General features: G+C 36.3%; 1 protein-coding gene across 1 annotated transcript in view; it reads left to right on the forward strand.

Moving 5' to 3' along the window:
- The window catches only part of ADAMTS19 (ADAM metallopeptidase with thrombospondin type 1 motif 19), a 281,131-nt gene that overhangs the window by 103,408 nt on the left and 155,089 nt on the right, over positions 1-22,634 (forward strand). The window lies entirely within an intron of this gene.

Consider the following 22,634-nt stretch of genomic DNA (forward strand, 5'->3'; position numbering starts at 1 on the left):
AATGCTAATCATGAAGGAAATGCTTAATGAATTCAACTATATTTATATTGAAAAGTTCTATCATAAGACATCATATTGACAGTAGAGGAAGAAACCAAGCTTCTCTCAGGGAGAAGACACCATATCTCATGGATTTTTTAAGGTGCCTTCATTGTCATTAATTTCAAGATATGCCATTATTTTATGTTTCTTTTTTCTAAAGAAAATATGATGAATTCTAATTGTAAGACATTATTTTAAGATGTATCACAATGTGAAATAATGTGAATCTTGGAATTAGTGTTCTGTAATAATTGCAACACATGTAATCAACAAAGTATTGGAGCCCAGAGTATAAAAACAACTTCTCTGGGACTTCCCTGGTGGCGCAGTTGTTAAGAACCTGCCTGCCAATGCAGGGGACACGGATTCAAACCCTGGTCTGGGAAGATCCCACATGCTGTGGAGCAACTAAGCCCATGCCCCACAACTACTGAACCCGCGCTCTAGAGCCCATGAACTACAACTACTGAGCCCGCGAGCCACAACTACTGAGCCCGTGTGCCACAACTGCTGAAGCCCACACACTATAGAGCCTGTGCTCTGCAACAAGAGAAGCCACTGCAGTGAGAAGCCCAGGCACCACAACAAAGAGTAGCCCCCGCTCACCGCAACTAGAGAAAGCCCGTATGCAGCTACAAAGACCCAACACAGCCAAAAAATAAAAAAAATAAAAAAAAACAACTTCCTTAAATCAGTAAGAAATAAACAAGCAGATAGACATGCTAAATACAGTGTCCCCCTTATCCAAGGTTTCACTTTCGGCGGTTTCAGTTACTTCAGTCATCCAAGGTCCAAACTAATGAATGGAAAATATCAGAAATAAACAATTTGGAAGTTTCAAACTGCACACCATTCTGAGTAGCGTGATGAAATCTCCCACCACCTTGTGCTGTCCCACCTGGGACCTCAATCATTCCTTCCTCCAGTGTTAGCCACTTATTAGCCAGCTTGGTTATCAGGTCGACTGCTGAACTATTGTGGTGCCTGTGTTCAAGTAACCTTCATTTCACTTAACCGACCCCAAAGCACAAGAGTTGTGATGCTGCCAATATGGATATGCCAAAGAGAAGCCATTAAGTGCTTCCTTTAAGTGAAAAGGTGAAAGTTCTGGACTTGATAAGAACAGAAAGAAATCATATGCTGAGGTTGCTAAGATTTCCAGTAAGAACAAGTCTTGTATCCATGAAAAGAAAAAGAAGGAAAAAGAAATTCATACTTGTTTTGCTGTCGCACCTCAAACTGCTAAAGTTATGGCCACAGAGCATAATAAAGCTTAGTTAAGATGGAAAAGGCATTAAATTTGAGCAATAAGACATTTGAGAGAGAGATCACATGTTCATAAGTTTTATTACAGGGTATTGTTATAATTGTTCTTATTGTTAATGTCTTACAGTGCCTAATTTATAAATTAAACCTTATTATAGGTACATATGTATAGGGGAAAAACATAGTGTATATAGGGTTTGCTACTATTTGTGATTTCAGGCATCCACTGGGTGTCTAGAACATATCCCTGATGGATAAGGGGGGTACTAATGTAGGGCAAAAATGATAACTGCCTAGGATAAAAAAGTTAACCACCATTTTTAAAAGAGGATACATCAAGGGTGAATTTTTTAAAAAAGAAAAGATATCAAACTCATTAGTAATAAGGAAAATACACATTCAGATTAAAAGATTTCTACCAATGAGATTGATAAAATTAAAAGTCTGACATTATCAAGTGGTGGAAAGAATATGAATCTATGAAACACTTTTACGCTTCTGGAAGGAACATAAATTGGTATAACCACTCTAGAAAACTTTTGGCAGTATCTGCTAAAACTGGCATATATATAACCTGTGACCATTAATTCCATTCTTAGGCATATACCTAAGATAATCCTATGTGCACTAAAGACATGTAACAGAACATTAGTAGTCATCAATCAAGAGTACATTAATTGATCAGTGTTTGATGAATGAAGAAACCACAGTGTATGTGTCGTGTTTAACTGGAAAATATCACCTGGCGGGAGAGCATAGAGGTGATAAGGTATAAAGCCTCAAACTTTGAAGAATTTCAACATTTTCATTTTCAGTTAGAGGATGAGAATTCAGCAGGTGAACCTGAGAAGATACATTTACCCTAGAAATGTAAACATGCAAACATAAGTTATCAAAGTCTAAAGTTAAGCTTGCTTCTCTCTCAGGAATACATGGTGGTTAGAACACTTCACACACCCTGCCTTGATTGTAGGGTATTATCATTTTTAAGAATTTCATTTAATTTTTAAAACTCACAAGATGTTGTTATGGTTTTCTGTAGACAGTGCTTAATTAGACTTGCTCACATATTTATAGTTTTATTAGTTCTTCATTCTTTCTTACAACTCAGATCTTTCTTCTGACAATATTCTGTTGCTGACTGAAACAATATTAGAATTAGAATTTCCTTTAGGAAAGATGTGCTGGTCGCAAGCCTTTAAAGTTTTGTTAGTCTTAAAATGTTTTAATTTCATTCTCATTCTCGTGAGGTATTTTGACTGTAGAATCCTAATATTCTGGGTGCATTGTTTTGTTTTGTTTCAGCACATCGTAGATCTAGTTCACCTGCCTTCTGGCATCCATTGTTGCTGTTGAGAAATCAACTATCAGTCTGAACTCCTTTTAATGTGATCTACCTGGGCTCTCTATTCTGTTTCATTGATCTATGTATCTGTTTTTATGCCAGTACCATACTGTTTTGATTACTATAGCTTTGTAATATAGTTTGAAATCAGGACGTGTGATACGTCCAGCTTTGTTCTTCTTTCTTAAGATTGCTGTGGCTATTCAGGGTCTTTTGTGGTTTCATATAAATTTTCAGACTGTTTGTTCTAGTTCTGTGAAAAGTGCTATGGGCATTTTGATAGGGATTCCATTAACTCTGTAGATTGCTTTGGGTAGTGTGGACTTTTAAATAATGTTCTTCCAATCCATGAGCACAGTATATCTTTCCATTTGTTTGTGTCATCTTCAATATCATTCCTCAATGTCCTGTAGTTTTCAGAGTACAGGTCTTTCACCTCTTTGGTTAAATTTACTTCTAGTTATTTTATTCTTTCTGATGAGATTGTAAATAAGATTGTTTTCTTCATTTCTCTTTCTGATAGTTTGTTATTAGTGTATATAAATACAACAGATTTCTGTATGTTAATTTTGTATCCTGCAACTTGACTGAATTCATTTACTAGTTCTAATAGTTTTTTTTATGAGGTCTTTAAGATTTTCTATATCTAGTAGCATGTCATCTGCAAATAAGGATAGTTTTACATCTTCCTTTCCAATTTGGATGACAGGTGCTGTCTTTGTCTCAGTGTGGTGGCTAAAGCTGAATACCTTTGGATTTCAGTTTGGCAAATGCCCACAGGCAGCCAAGCACATTAGTGCCAGTTCCAAACTCTGCATTTCTCCTTTCTTTTTCTTTAGGCCCTCACTGGTATACAGAGCCTTGCATTTAAGAAGATTTTTTGCTATTTTTATTCTAGCATTTGTATGCCAGAAGTGGAAGTCCAAGAAAAAACTTTTAAAGCATTATTGTATATATTTTTATACATGCTACAGTTACACTTGGTCACAGAAATCCACTTCTCACACATGACACTGATTTGGAGAATTGGTGTTAAAAACAAAAAACAGTGAGAAGTCATGAATTTGTTTTATATTTTTGCAAATCACTTTATATCTGGTTCGTAGAAGACAGCAGGGATCTTATATCTGCTTCTGCATGTAAGGTGTTGGTATTTGTTATTTTGCTTTAAGTGTATGAGGAAAATCTGACCTCAAAAAGATGTGTAGTTGGAAAATGGATGAGTATTTTCAGATTATTGTGAGTATTCTTATTGAAAGTATACTAAAACTCAGTGGTATTGTCTTAGTGGTTAGTGGATTGTAGCAATGTAGAATCTGAATGCATATCAGTAATCATTTATAGTCTGTTACATTAATATCTGTTGGTGTATCTCACTTTAAGTAGATGTTTTAACTATGGATAGCATTTTAGAGAATCATTGATTCGTCAGTGGGAAAATATGGGTTCACTGTATTAGGCAGATCTTCTGTATGTTGACACATTTCACTATACTATATATATATATATATATATATATATATATATATATATCTATCTCATATTCGTCAGTATCGCCATCTGTCTCATCAGAACAATTCCTGAAGTTTTGGGAAGCTTCCAAGTGTACAGTAGCAGATAAAATTTTCCCAATATTCTAATTTTAGTTGAAAGCTTGAATTTTATTATTGGCAACAAATAAACAAAACCTACCATCAGTTGGTTTCCTTGGAGTGACAGATGCACCTTGTTCATTTTTGGGTGTCAGCCACATTCGCAAATCTGAATAACCTTTGTTTGTCTGTCAGACATTCTTTCAAGTAAAAATGGTGTTCAACAAAAAGCACAAGGAGTTCAGCTCAGAACTCAAACAATCTCACAGTACTTTTCTTAGAGACAACATGTTATTTTAGTCTGTGGCAGAAATGCTTTATCCATGCTTCCTTTCTGTTACATAAAATATTAAAAAATACATATACTCAGGAGTTCAGATTTAATAAAATTAATACATATTACTGCTTCATCTAGGATATATAAAAGTGAAATTGCCATTTTCCCCCTGGGAGTGAATATCAGTGAAAAATAAAATGACTGACAGTGAAGGCAGTTTTACCTCCCATTGCTTTTGCACCATCAGTGTGAATGTTGACAGTTTTGACTCTGTGGGTCTCTTGAAAAGATCTTAGGAGACCCACTGAAGAGGTGTTATGGAAGCCCAGGATTCTGCAGAACACTCTGTGCAATTCTGCCGTAACCTGGCAGTGATTGATAATCAGTGGTGATAGTCGTTGTTCACGTGTGTGTGTGTTTCATGAAACCTTTTAAGGACTTTATAGTATAGAAAATTGGTAGATACTTAGAGCTGGCAAAGGTACGTGTTGGGTCAGTATGAGTTTCCAGCTATGAATATTTTTTAATACATGTTGATAGGAGAAGCTGTGCATTCTTTACCACCAGATTTCCAATTCAGGGATGCTTTAACTCTCCCTACGTTCTATTGCTTCATTATTATTAATAAGCCTTCTGTCTTTCATCAGGTTGGGATGATGGTTTATTCTTCTGTACACTTCTGAATAATTCTGATTTTCTGTACATGCAAGTTGTCAAACAGGCATACAGGCCACCTATGAAGCAACTGCCAAATAAGAAATATGTTCAGAGACTAAAACATACTTAAATAACCCTTTTATGTTAACACTGTACATGTGAGAATCTCCAGACACTTCCCTTTCCAAACACCAGTATGTTCTCCAAACCACATTTTAGCAGAAGTAACCATTTTTATTGGATAAGGAGAAGAGGTCAAGCCAATTTCTGTCAAGTAGCTTAATTTTCATTAAACAGCAGTCGTGGCATTTTCTCTTGCATTGTGGTACCTAAAGAACAGAGAATTTCAGAGACTGAATATACTTAAAGAAATTACTGAGATCATCTCTCTACTTTAATACCCTTTTGGTTAGAACTATATTTTTTCTACCAAAAAAATCGAATTAGTTTAATATTCAGTATTTTGAAACTTGTAATTCTTTGGGCTAGGCAAACAATGAAGTTAACCTTTATTATAAATATCTTTCTAAATGAATTGGTACTGTAATTAAGTCTTCACGGGGAGTTCAGATACATTTATTAGGGATGATATTGGGGGTTCTTGCCCATTCAGTCTAGTGGGACATAAAATTTAGAGATTATCAAATATCTTAAAGAATGCATCAGCATTAAATGTAAATAATTTTATATAAACAAGTGCCAGGTTTGGGTACCCACAAGTCATCATATTTGTGTGAGATAGGTTTTCATGAAGTGCTGCTCAGTTTTTTTTGTGTTTTGTTTTTTTTTGTTTTTGGCGGTACGCGGGCCTCTTACTGTTGTGGCCTCTCCCGTCGTGGAGCACAGGCTCCTGACGTGCAAGCTCAGCGGCCATGGCTCACGGGCCCAGCCGCGCCGCAGCATGTGGGATCTTCCCGGAGCGGGGCATGAACCCGTGTCCCTTGCATCGGCAGGCGGACTCACAACCACTGTGCCACCAGAGAAGCCCTGCTGCTCAGTTTTTAATGTAGATGTTCTCAGAAATGCGAATGGAATATATTCAGTGTGGTAGACAGAATACTAAAGATGACACTCCTAAGATTCCTGTACCCTGGTTATTCAGTCAATCACTAATCTAGGTACTGCTCTGCTGGAAGGGATTTTGCAGATGTAATTACAGTCCCTTAGTTAAACTTGAGATATGGAGATCTAACCTTAACAGTCTCCCTTCGAAAAACAGAGGCAAGGAACTGAATTGTGCCAGCAACCTCAATGCGTTTGGAAGCCAGTACTTCCCCAGAGCCTTTAGGTAAGAGTCCAGCCTGGATGACATCTTGATTTTGGCCTTGTGAGACCCTCAGCAGAGTTAAGCCGTCCCAGACTTCTGACCTATAGAACTGTGCAGTAATAAATGGGGGTAACTTTCAGTCACTGCACTACTTAAGTAATTTGTTATGCAGCAATAGGAAACTACTACATTCAGACTAAAGGATGCATATTATTATACATCAGTTGGGGATTTATAAACTGAAAGAAAAGGAGGCCATCTTAGATGAAAGTACAGTTTATGGCCCTCTGGGAAATCAGAATAAGAAAAAAGAAAATGATTGTTAAAGGATAGAAGTTAAGGGAGAGATTCAAAGAGATTTTCACTTATCATACCCGATGGGATAGTAGAAAAGTGATAGGATTTCAAGAGGATTTTGTAAGGATTTACCACATTCCTATAATCTTTGCAAGTTCTCCACATGTAATATTTCTTTTCCCTTGTCTCATTAGTGATGAACAAAAGCACACTAATATGATATGGATCTGAACACTTGCCCTGTGGAGCAGGAAAAAAGGGGTGGGGAAAACTGGCATCAAAGGAGGTAAATTGGGTGGTACCAGCTTGGAATATAAGAAAATGCACCAATCTTCGGGCCTCCAGCGAAGAAAATAAGAAAACCCAAGGCAGTCAGACTGGGCCGGGGCATGACTCTAGCTTTGCAATATAAAGGTCTGTAATTTTATCTATTGGTAATGTGTAATTTCATCTATTGGTAATAATTCACACTAAGACACTTTGAAAAGTTAAAGGGGGCATCATTAGTAATTATGCTTGGACAAAAGCATAAAATGGATGCCCCAGGCAAAATAGCTATATCGTCACTCTATTATTAATGAACATGTTTGAGACATAGTTTTATATATTAGTCAGAATTACAAATTATACATTAAAAAGTACATATTTCAGAAATCTTAAGCTATAGCTATTATTTTGGTAACTTAGACATTTAATTATTTAATCCCCCAGTAATAATAATTAAACTTACTAGAAATCAACATATGAGAATTTGCTGCATATATTGGAAGCTGGTTTCACACCATATTTCTCAACCTTGCTTTTCTTCAATCCAGATAGCCACAAAGCATGGTTATTGGTACATTATAATGGTCTGAGTCTCAGATATATCAGATATAAAAAGGATGATAATCCTCATCATGTTCTAAGTGCTGATATCTGAAAGGTCTGGAAACATACTTAGAGGATTATATGATCTGTGCTTATTTGTCCTTCTTACTCAATTTTTATTGGTTCATTTCAGAGGATCTTCCTTCCACTTCTCTGTCTCCTTGTTTATTTTTTTCATTTATTCAATTTTCTCTAATATTTTGGAGCACTTACTCTGTGCCCCAAAGTGTATTAGGTTCTAGATGCTAAGGATAGAATGGTGACTAAATGAAACTATTTACACATTCTTTTAAATCTTTTCCTTCTTGCTATTCTTTTGTTATTCTTGCCTAGGTAACTTTAAAAAAAAAATCCCATTTGTCTTCCTTTTATTCTGAGCCAGCTTTCTCTCCACAGTTAGATTATCATGACTTTCAAGCATAAACGTATTGGTACATGTCTCTTAAGTTTTGAGAAGTCTTAGTACTTTTTAAAAACTCTGCATATCATCTATCATCAAATTTTAATAATCTTTTTATGATCCTGTCTTGATCGCAGTAAAAATTTTTCTATATCATTTATTTTCTTCAATAAGAGTATTGAAGAAAATTGATACCTTATACATCATTTTTTTCTTTTTGTTTAGTTATTAGTAGGTAGTAATATTAAGGTAACCTGTGTTATTTTAATGCAAATGGTTAGTAGGTCACTTCTGTTATGGTATATAAAGTATTATCAATTATTACATGGCAAAAATGCAGAAACTGTATAAACTCATACAGAAGAAAGTGCTTTTCCAGATACTACAAAGCTTTACGTCTTTAATACTTAAATAATCTAGTGATGCAGCAAAGCTGTCACTTTGCATTTGCCATAGTCTCCCCAGTTCTGGTGTTTAAGTGGTTGGAATGGTAATGACCCTAGAAAATATTGTGATTATTGAGATGCTTCATTTGTATTGTAAAAATTCCATTGGTAATTATCTTTAAATTACACAATGCTGGTTTTTACTGGGTTTTTTTGTTTTTTGCAGAGAAGAAACTCTGTTTAAGGTACTATCTAGTACTTTAAGGTACTATCTAGTTTAAGGTATACTGGAGTAAACACACTCCACCCTTCTCTTTCATTTAATGCAGCTATTAAACATGGGAGAATGGAACAGCTATTTGAGGATTTTAAAAAGTAAATAGTAGCATGCAGATTGGGAAGAAGACAAGAATTTGAAGTACCACCAAACCAGCAGTGAGTTTATTATTTTTCTCTCTCTTTTCTGGACTCAGCATAGCCCAAACTTGAAAGTGGTTATTAGGGCATGTATAGAGAAGCTCTAGGGAATACCTCTAGTTTAAATCAAGGAAGAGAAAGGTCCCTTAACGCTTAGAGAAAGCAGGGGAAATCTCCCCTTTAAGAAAAGTTTCTACATTCTCTCCTGGCCAGTCTGCCAAGCAATCCTGTGGTAGTGGCAGTGGGGACAACAGTGGCAGCAGTAGGACTCATAAAAATCTGAGGTGAACCTTCCTCTGTGATCTGCAGAGCTTTTATTCCAAAAGGGCAAGGTAAACCCCATTGCTTTTTGTCTCTGTCCTCCTATTACTCAGACCTAGAAGCAGATACAGTCATAAAAAGTACACGGCTTAGTGAGATAACTAGAGCCCAAACTTCCTGGAAGCAGGACTGAAATGAGAACCACAAGGACATGGAAGGTACCAGAGAGATAATGGAGAGGGAGGAGCTAGGGAAAGTAACCCCATAAAATTGTTTATCAACTCCTTTTCTCAACTCCAAGTTGTGTATGTATGAATATGGCCCTAAAATTTCTTTGAGAAATGAGCTACTAAGCCATTGAGCTACCTCGGTCCCAGACTGGTCCCTTGGTGACAAACACATAGGATCGATTTGAATATCAATTTGAAAATTGACAGTGAAAATTTGACAATGAAACTGAAAGCTCATAGAAGCTTTGAAAGTTTGGAACGTACATCCTGAACCCAACTAGGTTGATTTTATGCTAAAAAAAAAAAAAAAGAAAAAAAGAATCAGCATTCTTTGTAGGATTTAAGTAAGACTGAGAGTGTTCTAATATATTCTTCAAAATGTCTAGGATACAATCCAAAATTACACCCTCTGTAAAGACATAAGAACATCTCAATTTGCATGGGAAAATACACTCAACAGATTCCCACTCTGAAATGGCAAAGATTTTGGAATTATCTGACAAAGACCAAAATATCAATTACAAAGATATTCCAACTAGTAAGTGCAGGCATTCCTGAAATGAATGGAAGGATAGAAAGTTTTAGCAAATAAATAGAATATATAGAGAAAACCCAAATGTAAATATTAGAATTAAGGAAAGAATAACCAAAATAAAAATTTCTCTGGTTATACTGAATAGAATACAGATGACAGAGGAAAAAGTCAGTGAACTTAACGATAGATCAGAAGAAAGTATGTAATAGGAACACCACGGAGAAAAGAAGATTGGGAAAAATATGAACAGAGTCTCAGGGATCTGTGGGAAAAATCAAAGCAGCTGTCATGGGTTCCAGAAGTCAACAAAAGGAGAGAAGAGATATGACTGAAGACTTCTCAAATTTGGCAAAAGATTTAAATCTGCAGATTCAAGAAGGCAAGTAAACTCCAAACAAGAAATACTTGAAGCCAGAGATATCATAATCAAAACCGAGAGCTAAAGACAAAGAAAAAAATGACATGGAAAAACAACATGTTATTTTTAGGGGAACAGTGATTCTAACAACAGCAGATTTTTCATGGCAAACCATAAAAGCCAGAAGGATAGCACACCTTTTTGAAATACTGAAAGAAAGGATTGTCAGTGAAGATGGAGGTGAAATAAGGGCATTCTCAGATGAGGAAAAACTAATTTATAACCAAAAGAGCTTCTTTAAAGGCTGGTAATTTTTGCAGATCTTAGTGTGTTCAAATGTATTGTTTTAGAATTTAAATAGAAGGCTATTTCTTTGTTGTTCTTCCTCCCTTTATCGCTGTTCAGACTCTACCCATTCATCAGAACCCTGATTAATTTACACTTTTGACTTCCCGGATCGTCTCTCACTCTACCATGCATGAACCTGGCGGACTTCAGTATACTTTTCTTATAACTTGCATTCCATTCACTCCCTCCCCTTCTAATCTCTTTGTGGTCAAAGATCTTCCTCAATACTTGTCTGTGTCCTCAGCATCTAGTATAGTGATTGAGCATCCCAGGTGCTCAGTCTATGTACTTCTGAATATAAATGAATTCTTGATAGGAAAATCATATCTTTCCTTGGTTTATAATAAAAGCAAGGCTGAGCTTATCTTGTTTGGGCTCTTGGCTACTAGTGTATATCTTATTAGACACTGGCCAGAAAATAAATCAGACACTTAATATTTCTGTTTTGGCAAGACATGTTGTAGGGGTAAGACTGGGATACATAATTCTTAAGGAATTATTATGAAAAGTGGTTATTCTTAAGATATTTTTCTTAAGATCCTTTACTGTTAAAGCTTTAATTTAATTAGAATATTGTTTATATTAGAAAATATTTTAATGGTGCTATTAAACACTGTATGAATGTTAAAACATGCTGAGTGTAACTTTGGGAAACAAAAACCATCTTAATTTAGAAAACTCCCTGAGGTCCTCCTTGTAGTTTTTAAGAGTTGTTCTCACTATAAGCATCTGGAAATACAGCTTGTGCTCACTATACACTTATACAGTATTGTCAGTGAACCCTTAATACTTGTTAAGCATCTATTCTGTGCCGTAGATTTTTTTATTATGTCACCTCCTTTAACCTTTCAAGAGTTCTCTATCATAAGGGATTGTTACCTCATTTTACAAATAAGAAAGCTAAGTTTAATGGTTAATGGTTAACATGTTTCAGATAGGCCATCATATACTTAAAATATGTTATCTAAATTAATTAGCATTCCTAAGAAAAATGACTGATTTCTCAATTTTACTGTTGGGAAAACTGAGGCTTAGAAAACAGAACTAACTTTCCCATGATCACAAAGCTAAAATTCGAGACTTGGACTCAAACCCTAGAGTATTTGACATAGAGCCTCAATTTTTAAGATTTTATCCTTTGCATTTTGCCTTTTTTATGTATACTTAATACAGAAAACAGGTCATGAAAAATTTATTATTGAATTTCAATCAAGATTTTAGAAAACACAAAATCGTTTTTGAGAAAAATTTTCACCATCTTATTTACTGTCAACTGCCTCAGTGTATAGACCTAAAAAAAAGTGATCTTAAAAATGGCATCTAGAGTTGGAACCACTTGTCCCTAAGTATACATATGTTTTATTTGAAGGATTATGTCAAAGCACTATATTAAACTTAATATTTTAAATATTGGTAGTTGAGATTTAAGAATATCAGGTATTTGCAATTGTGTTGTAATTATATTCTTTAGATTTCTCCAGTTTATAGAATTATTTATTTCCTTCACTTGAATGAAAAACACTGATTATACTGAGTAGAAAGCAAGTTATGAACAGTAACAAAATGATTACAATTTGGCAAGGTGAAAAAAATGTGTCAAACTGTTTCGAAGTTTGAGTTGGTTTGTAGTCATACATAAAGGCATGCTGTCAATGATTTTACTAGTATACTAAAAAAGCAATTTATACAGCTTTTTAGTAGCATGATATTTTTAGTTTTAATTGTCCCTGATTAATGCCTTCAGGATATGATTACGTTATAACATTATAAAAATGCGTTAGCCAAAATTCGTGATTTATATGCAATCAGAACACTTTAAATTTTTCCAGCTGTATCCTTAAACTTACTTCACAAAAATCTTTAACTGTGTTTCATCTTACCTATTTTTTAAAGTCATGACAGTTTTTTAATCTCCAAGGCAGATGAAATCATTAAACCTAGTTTTTTTTTGCTCATGAGCAAAGTTATATATAAACCTTAAGAACTCTGATTTATCGTTTTTAAAATTAACATAGCAATGAGAAGACCAGTTTCCAGCCTTGTTTGTGGTCGACTGCACAGTAAAGTTCTCATTACTGATTTACAAGGGTTAGATGTGTAATCTACCACATATGGCTTTTTGAATGCACCACTAGATTTACATTTTCAGAGTTTCACTGAAATCTAAATTAAGAATTTCGGATGGTATATATTATTAATGATATATTAATGATATATCAAAACCACAATAATGTACATTGGAGTCTGGCTTCATTTAAACTCTCTGAGGATTTAAGAGTTTAACTTCTGAAGCCATCCAATAACCCGTCCTTAAATTTTCTGAAGAGAGATGAAAAGTGGATGTGAAGTAGAATAAATCTAGAATACAGTAGCAGGAGCACAAAACTAGCCTCTGCAGGGATAAATTTTCTCAATTGTTCTGCCTTCCATACGACAGTAGTCCTTCTCATTACCCTAATGTGGGGATAAGGTGGGTCAGCTTAGTGGTGTGGTTTATTATAAACCTTAAGGAAGGGTAAAAACAACAAAAGCACCAACAAAATCTATTTTGGATATGTCCTTAACCATGAAGTCCTCTTTATCTCTCAAAAGGGCAGAAGTTAGGAATTGACCACTGCTGCTCACCCTACATGCCACTCTCCCTCTGGACTCCCTTTCTTTCACTATTTTTCCTAAACATTTACCTGAACCATCTTTCATCTTCTTCCTGCACCGTATTAGTTTTTCATATAAAAGCTTGCCAAAGATTTCAAGTGGTGTATATACACTATCTGGTGCACTAAGTGCACTGCTCTTAGATACCTCCATTGCACCTTTGGGTAATAAAATGAGTGATTATTTACTGTTTTATTTTCCTTCAGAAACCCATTAAAAATATAATACAAATTTTTTTCACATGTGTATTCCCATCTGTAGTTAATTTGGTCTCAATACACATAACAAGGTCAAAAGTTATACTAAATTAAGCAAAGAAAATGTTGCATCTAGCTTCTTGCAATGTATTAAATCTTTCACATGAAGTTCCTACTTCATTTGATTCCAAGACAGTGAAAATGTAAACTTGTCAATATTTTTTTCTATTTAAATTACTTTATTCATCTACCTTATTTTGGTTTTTGTTGTTTTCACATAATCTGCCAACCTCTCATTTGATTCTGTCCAAGTAGCCTGGGTGTTGGGCTATAGATCAGAAACCACCATTCTTTCTCTGCCCTCTGAGACCTTAGGTCTCTGCGTCTTTGCAGTGAATTCCTTAGCCTACATGGCAGCAGAGCGCACTGCTGGACTTTGCTCCCAGGAATGTAGCTGGTGGGTTCAACAAACGAATATTCATCTCAGGGCTCTGTAGCCTTTCTTTCCAGCTCTCTTCACCCACTCTTTATCTTCCCACCCACCCCAGCCCTACCCTTCCATCTCGTACTGCTGCTGAAGATATTGCTGAACTTCCGCTATGTCATCTATAGGTCCCCTACGTTAAACCATCCACCCCTCTGGCCTCCTTGGCAGTGAGAGTCAAAGTAGGCTCAGGAATGATAGCTCAGTCCTTATCTCCACCTAGTCACACAGTATTTTCCTTTATTCTCTATTTGAGCCACCCTGTATTGGCCTGTTGTTTCCCAATCCACATCCACCAGAGTTCCAAAAGAATACCACTAATCCTTATCCCTTCCCACCTGCCATCAGAGCAAAGCCTTTAGATGACTAGGAAGACATCACCTATGTGGAAATACAAAGGAGAAATGCATGTTGGTACACCTCAAAATTTATTATCACTGTACTATACAAAACATGGTCTACACATTGGGAGTGAACAAGTACTTGATTTCTCAGTATTTTCCTGCCCTGTGGTGCTTACATTCTAAAGGAGAGATGGTCAATAGCCATAGTAAATAATTAGATTAATTGATATATTAAAAAAATAAAAATGAAATGAGACATTAAAAAATGAAATGAAAATGAAACAGAAAAACATAGTAGATCTAAGTAAGAGATAATCTGGGAATGTCAAGGTGGGGATAAGGATCTTTATAATTATAATTTGGTGATCAAGAAATGCCTTACTGAAAAAAGTGATATTGTTATGGAACCAAGCTTGGGTCCATTCGCCTGTATGCAGTAAAGCCAATATACTGACGCCAGGTTGTGGTGAAGAAAGTGCAGCGTTAATTGTATTTAGCTGCCAGACATGTTCAGAGCAGCGAAGGCTCAAAAAACTCAAACTCTTTGATGGGTTGCAGGGAAGCATTTTTAAAGGCAAGGTGAGGGAGAGGAGTTGCGGGGGGTGTGATCAGCTTGTGTACAATTCTCTGATTGGTTGATGGTGAGGTAATAGAGTGGTGTCACAGGGGTTAACATTATGAATCCTTAGGCTCCAGCTGGACTGGGGGCTACATGCTCATGGTTATCATGTAGTTAACTTCTTCCATTTGGTGGGGGCTTTAGTATCTGTAAAACAACTCGGGAATGTGTATCAGATACTGTCATCTGTATACTTCAGGGAGGAACTAAAAATTCTGTGACTGCTGTATGGCTGACTTACTGTTTAAATTGTTACAGCTCTCCTGATCCAACTGCTACTTTGCTTACTACATGTTCACATCCTTTCAATCATTAATTTTTTTTTTCTTTGGTATAAGTTAATCCCAAACTCCTAATTTATCCATTATTAATTCTTTTTTTTTTTGTAGTACGCGGCCCTCTCACTGTTGTGGCCTCTCCCGTTGCGGAGCACAGGCTCTGGATGCGCAGGCTCAGCGGCCATGGCTCATGGGCCCAGCCGCTCTGCGGCATGTGGGATTTTCCCGGACCGGGGCACGAACCCGTGTCCCCTGCATCGGCAGGCAGACTCTCAACCACTGAGCCACCAGGGAAGCCCCATTATTAATTCTTAAACCAAGCTTTTGTAACTCAGGGGAGGTCTGGGAGACTACAGGTTTTCTACAGACAAGAGGCAGGCAAAGGGCATGGGGGTAGGGTTCTCTCCCAGAAAGGCTCTGTAGGGTCCTCCTTGGTTACAATATTTTTAAAAATTTGAGGAAGTTCTGAAGAGAGATCTAGATAGAGAATGTTCCAGACAAGTGAAAAGCCAGTGAAGAGGTCTTGAGGTGGAAACATGCTTGACTCATTTGATGACCTCCCTCCACTGCAAAAAAAGCCAGTGTAGCTGGAGTGCAGTCAATAAAGGAGATTATTATGGGAAATTTTAGATTTTGTGTTTCTTCTTGTGACAACTTTGATAAATTGTAAAATTTATTACCGTACTATTTTATATATTACCTTAATGTCTTTAGGAATTGTAGAGACATTTCCTTATTCACTCTTGGTGCTGGTGGTTTGTACTTGTCTCTCTTTTATTCTTAATCAGTTTATTAGGTATGTATCAATTTTTGCCAATTTTCTCTTACATTTGTTTTATTGTTCATTGATTTTCCTCTTTATTATTTCCTTCTACTTTTTTAAGCCTTAATGCCCTCTTCTTTTCCCATCTTCTGGGAAGAATTTTAAACATTGATTTTCAGTCTCTTTTTTCTGATATACACTATGAATTTTCCTAAGAATTTTAAACATTGATTTTCAGTCTCTTTTTTCTGATATACACTATGAATTTTCCTAAGCGCTGTCACTTCAGCTCACACTTTTTTGAGTTTAAAGTATTTTAAACTCAGTTTAAAGTATTTTCTAATTTCCATTATAATGGAAATTGTATTTTGTAATTTCCATTATAATTTCTTTTTCTTGTGGACTACTTAGAAGTGTATCGTTTCATGTCTAGACAGTTTGGGCTTTTCTGGTTATCTTTTTAGTCCTTTATTTCTATTATTTACATTGTAGCCAGTGAACATACTTTGGAATATTTCCACATTTGAAATTCGTTGAGTTTTTTTTCTCCAATACTCAGTAAATGGTCAATTTTTATAAAAGTACCATATACACTTAAAAAGAATGTGAATTTTGTTGTCAGGTGCAAGGTTCTATTAGGTCAGTTAAGACAGACTTGCTAATTTATTGTTCTGATCTGTTATCTCCTTAGTGAATTTTTTTTATGGTTGTTCTATCAGCTATTAAGAGACATGTTAGGGTTTCCCTGGTGGTGCAGTGGTTGAGAGTCCACCTGCTGGTGCAGGGGACATGGGTTCATGCCCCGGTCCAGGAGGATCCCATATGCCTCGGAGCGGCTGGGCCCGTGAGCCATGGAAATACAAAAGAGAAATGCATGTTGGTACACCTCAAAATTTATTATCACTGTACTATACAAAACATGGTCTACACATTGGGAGTGAACAAGTACTTGATTTCTCAGTACTTTCTTTACTTGATTTGTAATTTTTATTTGTGAGCTCATCTTAAGTCAGCTTTCCTGTGGGAATTTTATGTTTACTGAGATGATATCATAGTGATATTTCATTTATTTTTACTTAACTGACAAGGACATCCCTAATCCTTGTATGATCCCCAAATTGTAGGATCAGTTTGTACATTACATTTTTGGTTTAGTATTCTTGTGGCTTCACACCTATGCATGATGGTGGCTTGGAGTTTTGATTTGTTTATCGAGTCATTTCTAGCATACCCAGAATTTATTTTGAGCCTGAGTTCCTTTTTGCTTTCCTGCATATGGATTTTTAAAGTTATTTTCAAGTATGTTTGAAAGTCATTAACAGCAGCTCTTCCAGGCTTTCTGATTTGTGTATGAATCTCAGTTCCTTACTCACTAATACCTGTCACTGCAGATATTTTGAAACCACGCCCATTATTTAATAAGACTTGTATCTTATATGATACCCTGGCTGTGACAGCATTAACTCATGATCTTATCACTCCAGACTTGAATTTTTTTAAGCTTTATTCCTGTACCTGAGAATTGTTTTTACTTCAACCTTAGCTATACATTCAAAAATCTGTATATTACATATTATTTGGCATCTCTATATGTTTTTCAGAACAGGAGTCTCATTCTACGTGACATGAGAACATAAAAACAATATTTTAATGTCTAAACAATATTCTGCCTTATTTGACCACAGAGTTTCACCATACTTTTCATTAAACTAATACCGTTTTTGTTGTCATTAGAAGTCACTTTTTTGGGCTTCCCTGGTGGCGCAGTGGTTGAGAGTCCACCTGCCAACGCAGGGGACACGGGTTTGTGCCCTGGTCCAGGAAGATCCCACATGCCGCAGAGCGGCTGGGCCCGTGAGCCATGGCCGCTGAGCCTGCGCATCCAGAGCCTGTGCTCTGCAACGGGAGAGGCCACAACAGTGAGAGGCCTGCATACCGCAAAAAAAAAAAAAAAAGTCACTTTTTTTCTTAGTATTCATAGAAACTGTACTGTTAAGAATGTTATAGGTTACTTAAACATTTAAAAGGATCTGGAAGTCTATTTTTAATTACTGTTATAACTATACTGATATTAAATGTATAACTTATATAATTGTACTTGTATAGTCCTAGATCATCATCTTGTCTTTTAATGGAACAGAGGCAGATAATTAGCAAACTAGTAAGGCAAGTTATTGTTTTAAAATATGTTCAAGGCCCAATTTGAATATAATTGTGTAAGTGGGTTTTACATTATCTGGGCATCATTATCAAAATATTATAATTTGTTTTTCACATTTGTGGATGAAATACATTTGATTCTTCTAAATTATATTTTTTATTTAAGACCCTGCATTGAATCACATTTTATATTAGTCTTCCTGTGCATTTCCTTTAAAGTACCCCTTACTGAGAATGTGCCACATACAGTGTTGTTACAGAGATGTACTACAGGGTCTGCACATTTAAGGAACATAAGCGTCCCTCTGTCAGTAACATTAGCTCATAAGCATTGTTTTAGACTTTTCCCTGATCAGTCGTTTGTTCAGGAATTCTGCCCCCCAACTTCCACTTCCTTTCCCTGGCTCACCTCTGCCCACTCAGTGATACCGCCAAGCTATTTCCCTCTCTAAAAGCCTTTCCTGCTTTGATTTCCCCTATTCAGTGTCTTTTGTGAGTTATTCTCCCATAATATCCTATGTACATCTTTATGTCTCAGAACATTTTTTAAATGCGTGTTTGTGTGGCTCAGGCTCCTGAAAGCAGTGCTCAGCTTGTATTCATTTTTGTACCTTGGGGACCTGTCACACACTACGTTACATTGGGCCTCAAGAACTAGTAGGACTCATAGGTAAAAACTTACCTCATAGGGTGCAATCATAAGATAAATAACTTACCTAGGATTATGCAGTATTTTATGCCAGGAAAGCCAGGATTTTGAACTGAGGTGGTCTAGCTAGTGTTTAAAGGCAGCAGTTTGGGAGCTGGATGACTTCCTTTTGGTAGGATACACCCATTTGATCACATTAAAAACTCTGATGTCCTGATTAGGCCATTATTGTAACATGTATCCTGTAGGGTTTTAGAGGTTTCTGATCATCTTGATGAGGTGTATCATATCAGGTCCAGGATAGTGTGTTTTGTTTTCAGATGAGAGATTTTCTTGACTCCTGGTGCGTGACTTGATTCATTTTTAGGTGACAAATTAGAAGTTGTTTTGGTTTCTTTTGTGTTTTCAGAATTTCTACACTAAAAGAGGGCTTTAAAAAGCGTCTGTATTATAGCTATCTTTAAATAACAGCAGTGTTAAATCCTTTCCCCTCCTAACCTCTACCCCTTGTTATAATAGGAAACATGTGGGTTCTAGAAAGGACCTGAAAAGCATGGGCTTTTAAACAGAATAATGCAAGTCATTTAAATTAGTCAGGGTTACAATTATTCTCCATAACTTGTAAGTCAAATAAAATTTCCTCGGTGTGCCAAATGTAAGAACAATGAAATTCAAACTTATCAGAAACTTAGTTGAAGATCTTGACTTTACATTTCAATAAAAGAAGAATAGCAGTAGAGGGTCGTTTTTGGTTGTTAAATTACACCCTGATCTACAAGACATTGTATTAATTACTATTAAAATTTCATAAACATGATTATCATATTTATGTCTTTAATTTTCTTACTATAAAACTATTATAAACACTTACATGAATTTGGAAAATGGGAAAAAAGGAAGAAAAGTTACCCACAATCTCTTCACATAATACAGTTGCTGTTAACAATTTAGCATATTTATGTGGTCTTTTTGTTTTCCTGTGAAAATGTGGTGATTTGGATTTATTTATTTATTATTTTTTGCGGTACGCGGGCCTCTCACTGCCGTGGCCTCTCCCGTTGCAGAGCACAGGCTCCAGACGCGCAGGCTCAGCAGCCATGGCTCACGGGCCCAGCCGCTCCGCGGCATGTGGGATCTTCCCGGACCGGGGCACGAACCCGTGTCCCCTGCATTGGCAGGCAGACTCTCAACCACTGCACCACCAGGGAAGCCCGTGATTTGGATTTTTTAACACTTAGTTGTGATCATTCCTCTATTTCAATATGTACTCATCATGTTTGAATTTTATTTTATATAAATTTATATTTTACAGTATAAAATATGTCTTATATATTATAAATTATCATTTTTACCACCATATGTTTTTATATATGACCACACAGTAGTCATTGATTTCCCATAACCTGGTGAAGAATTTAGGGCCTCCAGAGAGGTCACTCTTCATTCTTTGCCTTCCCCTGTAAAACAGGGCTGGTGCTGGGAAGATACTGAAGTTGTACACCTTCTGCATTCCTCTTGCTTCCCACTGTTGCTTCTAAATCAAAATCTCTCTTGCCCTCGTATAAAAAAACTCAGCATTTGAAGTGGAAGCTTGAGCTTTACCATCATGTCCCTCGCTGTCACTGTGACTGATCCATCCCTTTGATTCTCGCTCACATTTCCTATGGATGTTGGCCCCCTTTCCCACCTAAGTTCTTTGTGATCATGTGCAATTTCATGTTCATGGTATCAGTCTGCCCAACACTACTTAATTATTCTCTGACCTCAGCCTCTACCTCTGCCCTTCTTTACTCTCATGGCAATACCTAATCATGTCATGGAATTTCAGCTCTGAAATCTAAAAATCCCTAAATCTATCTCCAATACTTTTTTTGGGAAGTGTCTGTTCTTTTAGCTCATTGATGACTCCATTCTCCTGACCACTGTATTCATTTCTCCCAAGTATCAAGCTCTGACCTTACTTTACTTATCAAGCATAGAGCCTTTACAAGGTCTATCTCTTCTCTCACTCTCAGTTTTACTGCCACCTCTTACACCCTAGGATTCGTCCTTTATACCCGATCTACAAAAGCTCAGCTCTCTTACCTGTTTCGGTTGCTATTTCCAATAGCCATCCACCTTTGACCCATGCATCATATAACATTGCCTCCTTTTTCACTTAGACACACAAGAATATTAGAAACTAAGTTCCTTAACTTAACAAGCTGTATCTTTCAAAGTCCTTACGGCAGTCATCTCCATTGTGAACCTGTAAACATTCCTATTGAAGTCAGCAGGGAAAACACGGAGCTCAATACCACATATTTCAACAGTATGTTGAAAATCCTAGCCAATGTAGTAACATTACAGAAAAATATGGAAAAAATATGTAAGTATACAACAAAAAGAATAATATAGAAAATATAAGAATTTAAAACAAGTGACAGGGCTTCCCTGGTGGCACAGTGGTTGGGAGTCCGCCTGCTGATGCAGGGGACACGGGTTCGTGCCCTGGTCTGGGAAGATCCCACATGCCACGGAGTGGCTGGGCCCATGAGCCATGGCTGCTAAGCCTGTGCGTCCGGAGCCTGTGCTCCGCAATGGGAGAGGCCACAACAGTGAGAGGCCCGCGTACTGCAAAAAAAAAAAAAGAACAAGTGACAATACTATTTTTATTTGGGAACAGTATATTTGAATGGGTATGGGAGAAGAAATGTAAAACTTATTAAAGTGACTAAATTTGATATGTACTGGTTCATGTAGCAAAGGGATATATGACTTGATGACAACCCACACTGGCTAAATTTTAATCTGCATATAGTAATGGAATTATTTTAGTTGTGGTGAAATATATGGGCATTCTAAAGGAAATTTTGTACCAAACAGTGGTCATCAGCATGCTAATTATAGTTGAGATTGATTTAGAATTTTTCAGAACATTTAATCTCAAATTATATATTTTTTAAAAATCTTAAAATGCTCAAGAGAATTTTAATATCCTTTTAAGAGGAGATACTTTTCTTTCACCCTCCATCTCTCCCTTCCTTCTTTCTTCCTTCCTTCTTCCGTTCAATTATGACACAACTTCAGTTACTCCTAAATCCTAGTTTTCCGTTTTTTGTTGTCTTAATAAGTACCAGATTTAGCACTCCTAAAATTCACACTACGTTTAAGAATTTTTTAAAGTTTTTATTTCACTTATCATTTAATGGAACTAGATAAGAACATGTTTTTCTCCTCTTTCTCTTCTTCTCCCTTCTGTTTATTACTATTTTCATCTTTCCTTCCCACTTTATCTTGATTCAACCCTGGAATAATTTCAGTCGCCTTAATAAGCCAAATGAAGTAGGGCTTATCTCTATTCATCCATTCATCCATCCATCCACCCATCCATTAATAAAGACGTTATTCATCTATTTGTGAATTTGAAATGTCTATAAGATCTATTTTAATTTCTAACTACTTAGAGAAAGTAACATATGTATTTTAATCTCTTGGCTGTTTCTTCCTATAGTTATATGTTTTAAATAACCTGTTTATACTACATTTTGCTTAACAAATATATCTTCATTTGTCTGATAGGCCAGTGGATACCAGGCCTTGACATTCAACATGAAGGTTTGAAAGAGTAGTTAAGGATAAACTTTGAACTAATCTCCATTTTCAACCCTCCAGCAATGACTCTCCTCAAACCTTGTGTGCCTCAGTCTTGAGCCTCTCTGGGTTTCTACCAGGCTCATAAAATCCTTCTCTCCTGTCATGTGGGCTGTGGCTCCACTAAATCAGTCCGTGTTCCTTCATGAATCTTCTCTTTCCAAAACCCAGGCAAGGTGGTTTATTGTTTTATTTAAATTTAATTATTCCTTGCCATTATTCTTTAAGTTTCTGGAGGAAAAAAGTCACAAGCATTCAGCTAACCACCTTTAATTAGGGGCAACTCTGCTGTAAATTGTAATCA

Source organism: Phocoena phocoena, chromosome 3 (genome assembly GCF_963924675.1).
Source record: "Phocoena phocoena chromosome 3, mPhoPho1.1, whole genome shotgun sequence".
Taxonomy (NCBI): Eukaryota; Metazoa; Chordata; class Mammalia; order Artiodactyla; family Phocoenidae; genus Phocoena; species Phocoena phocoena.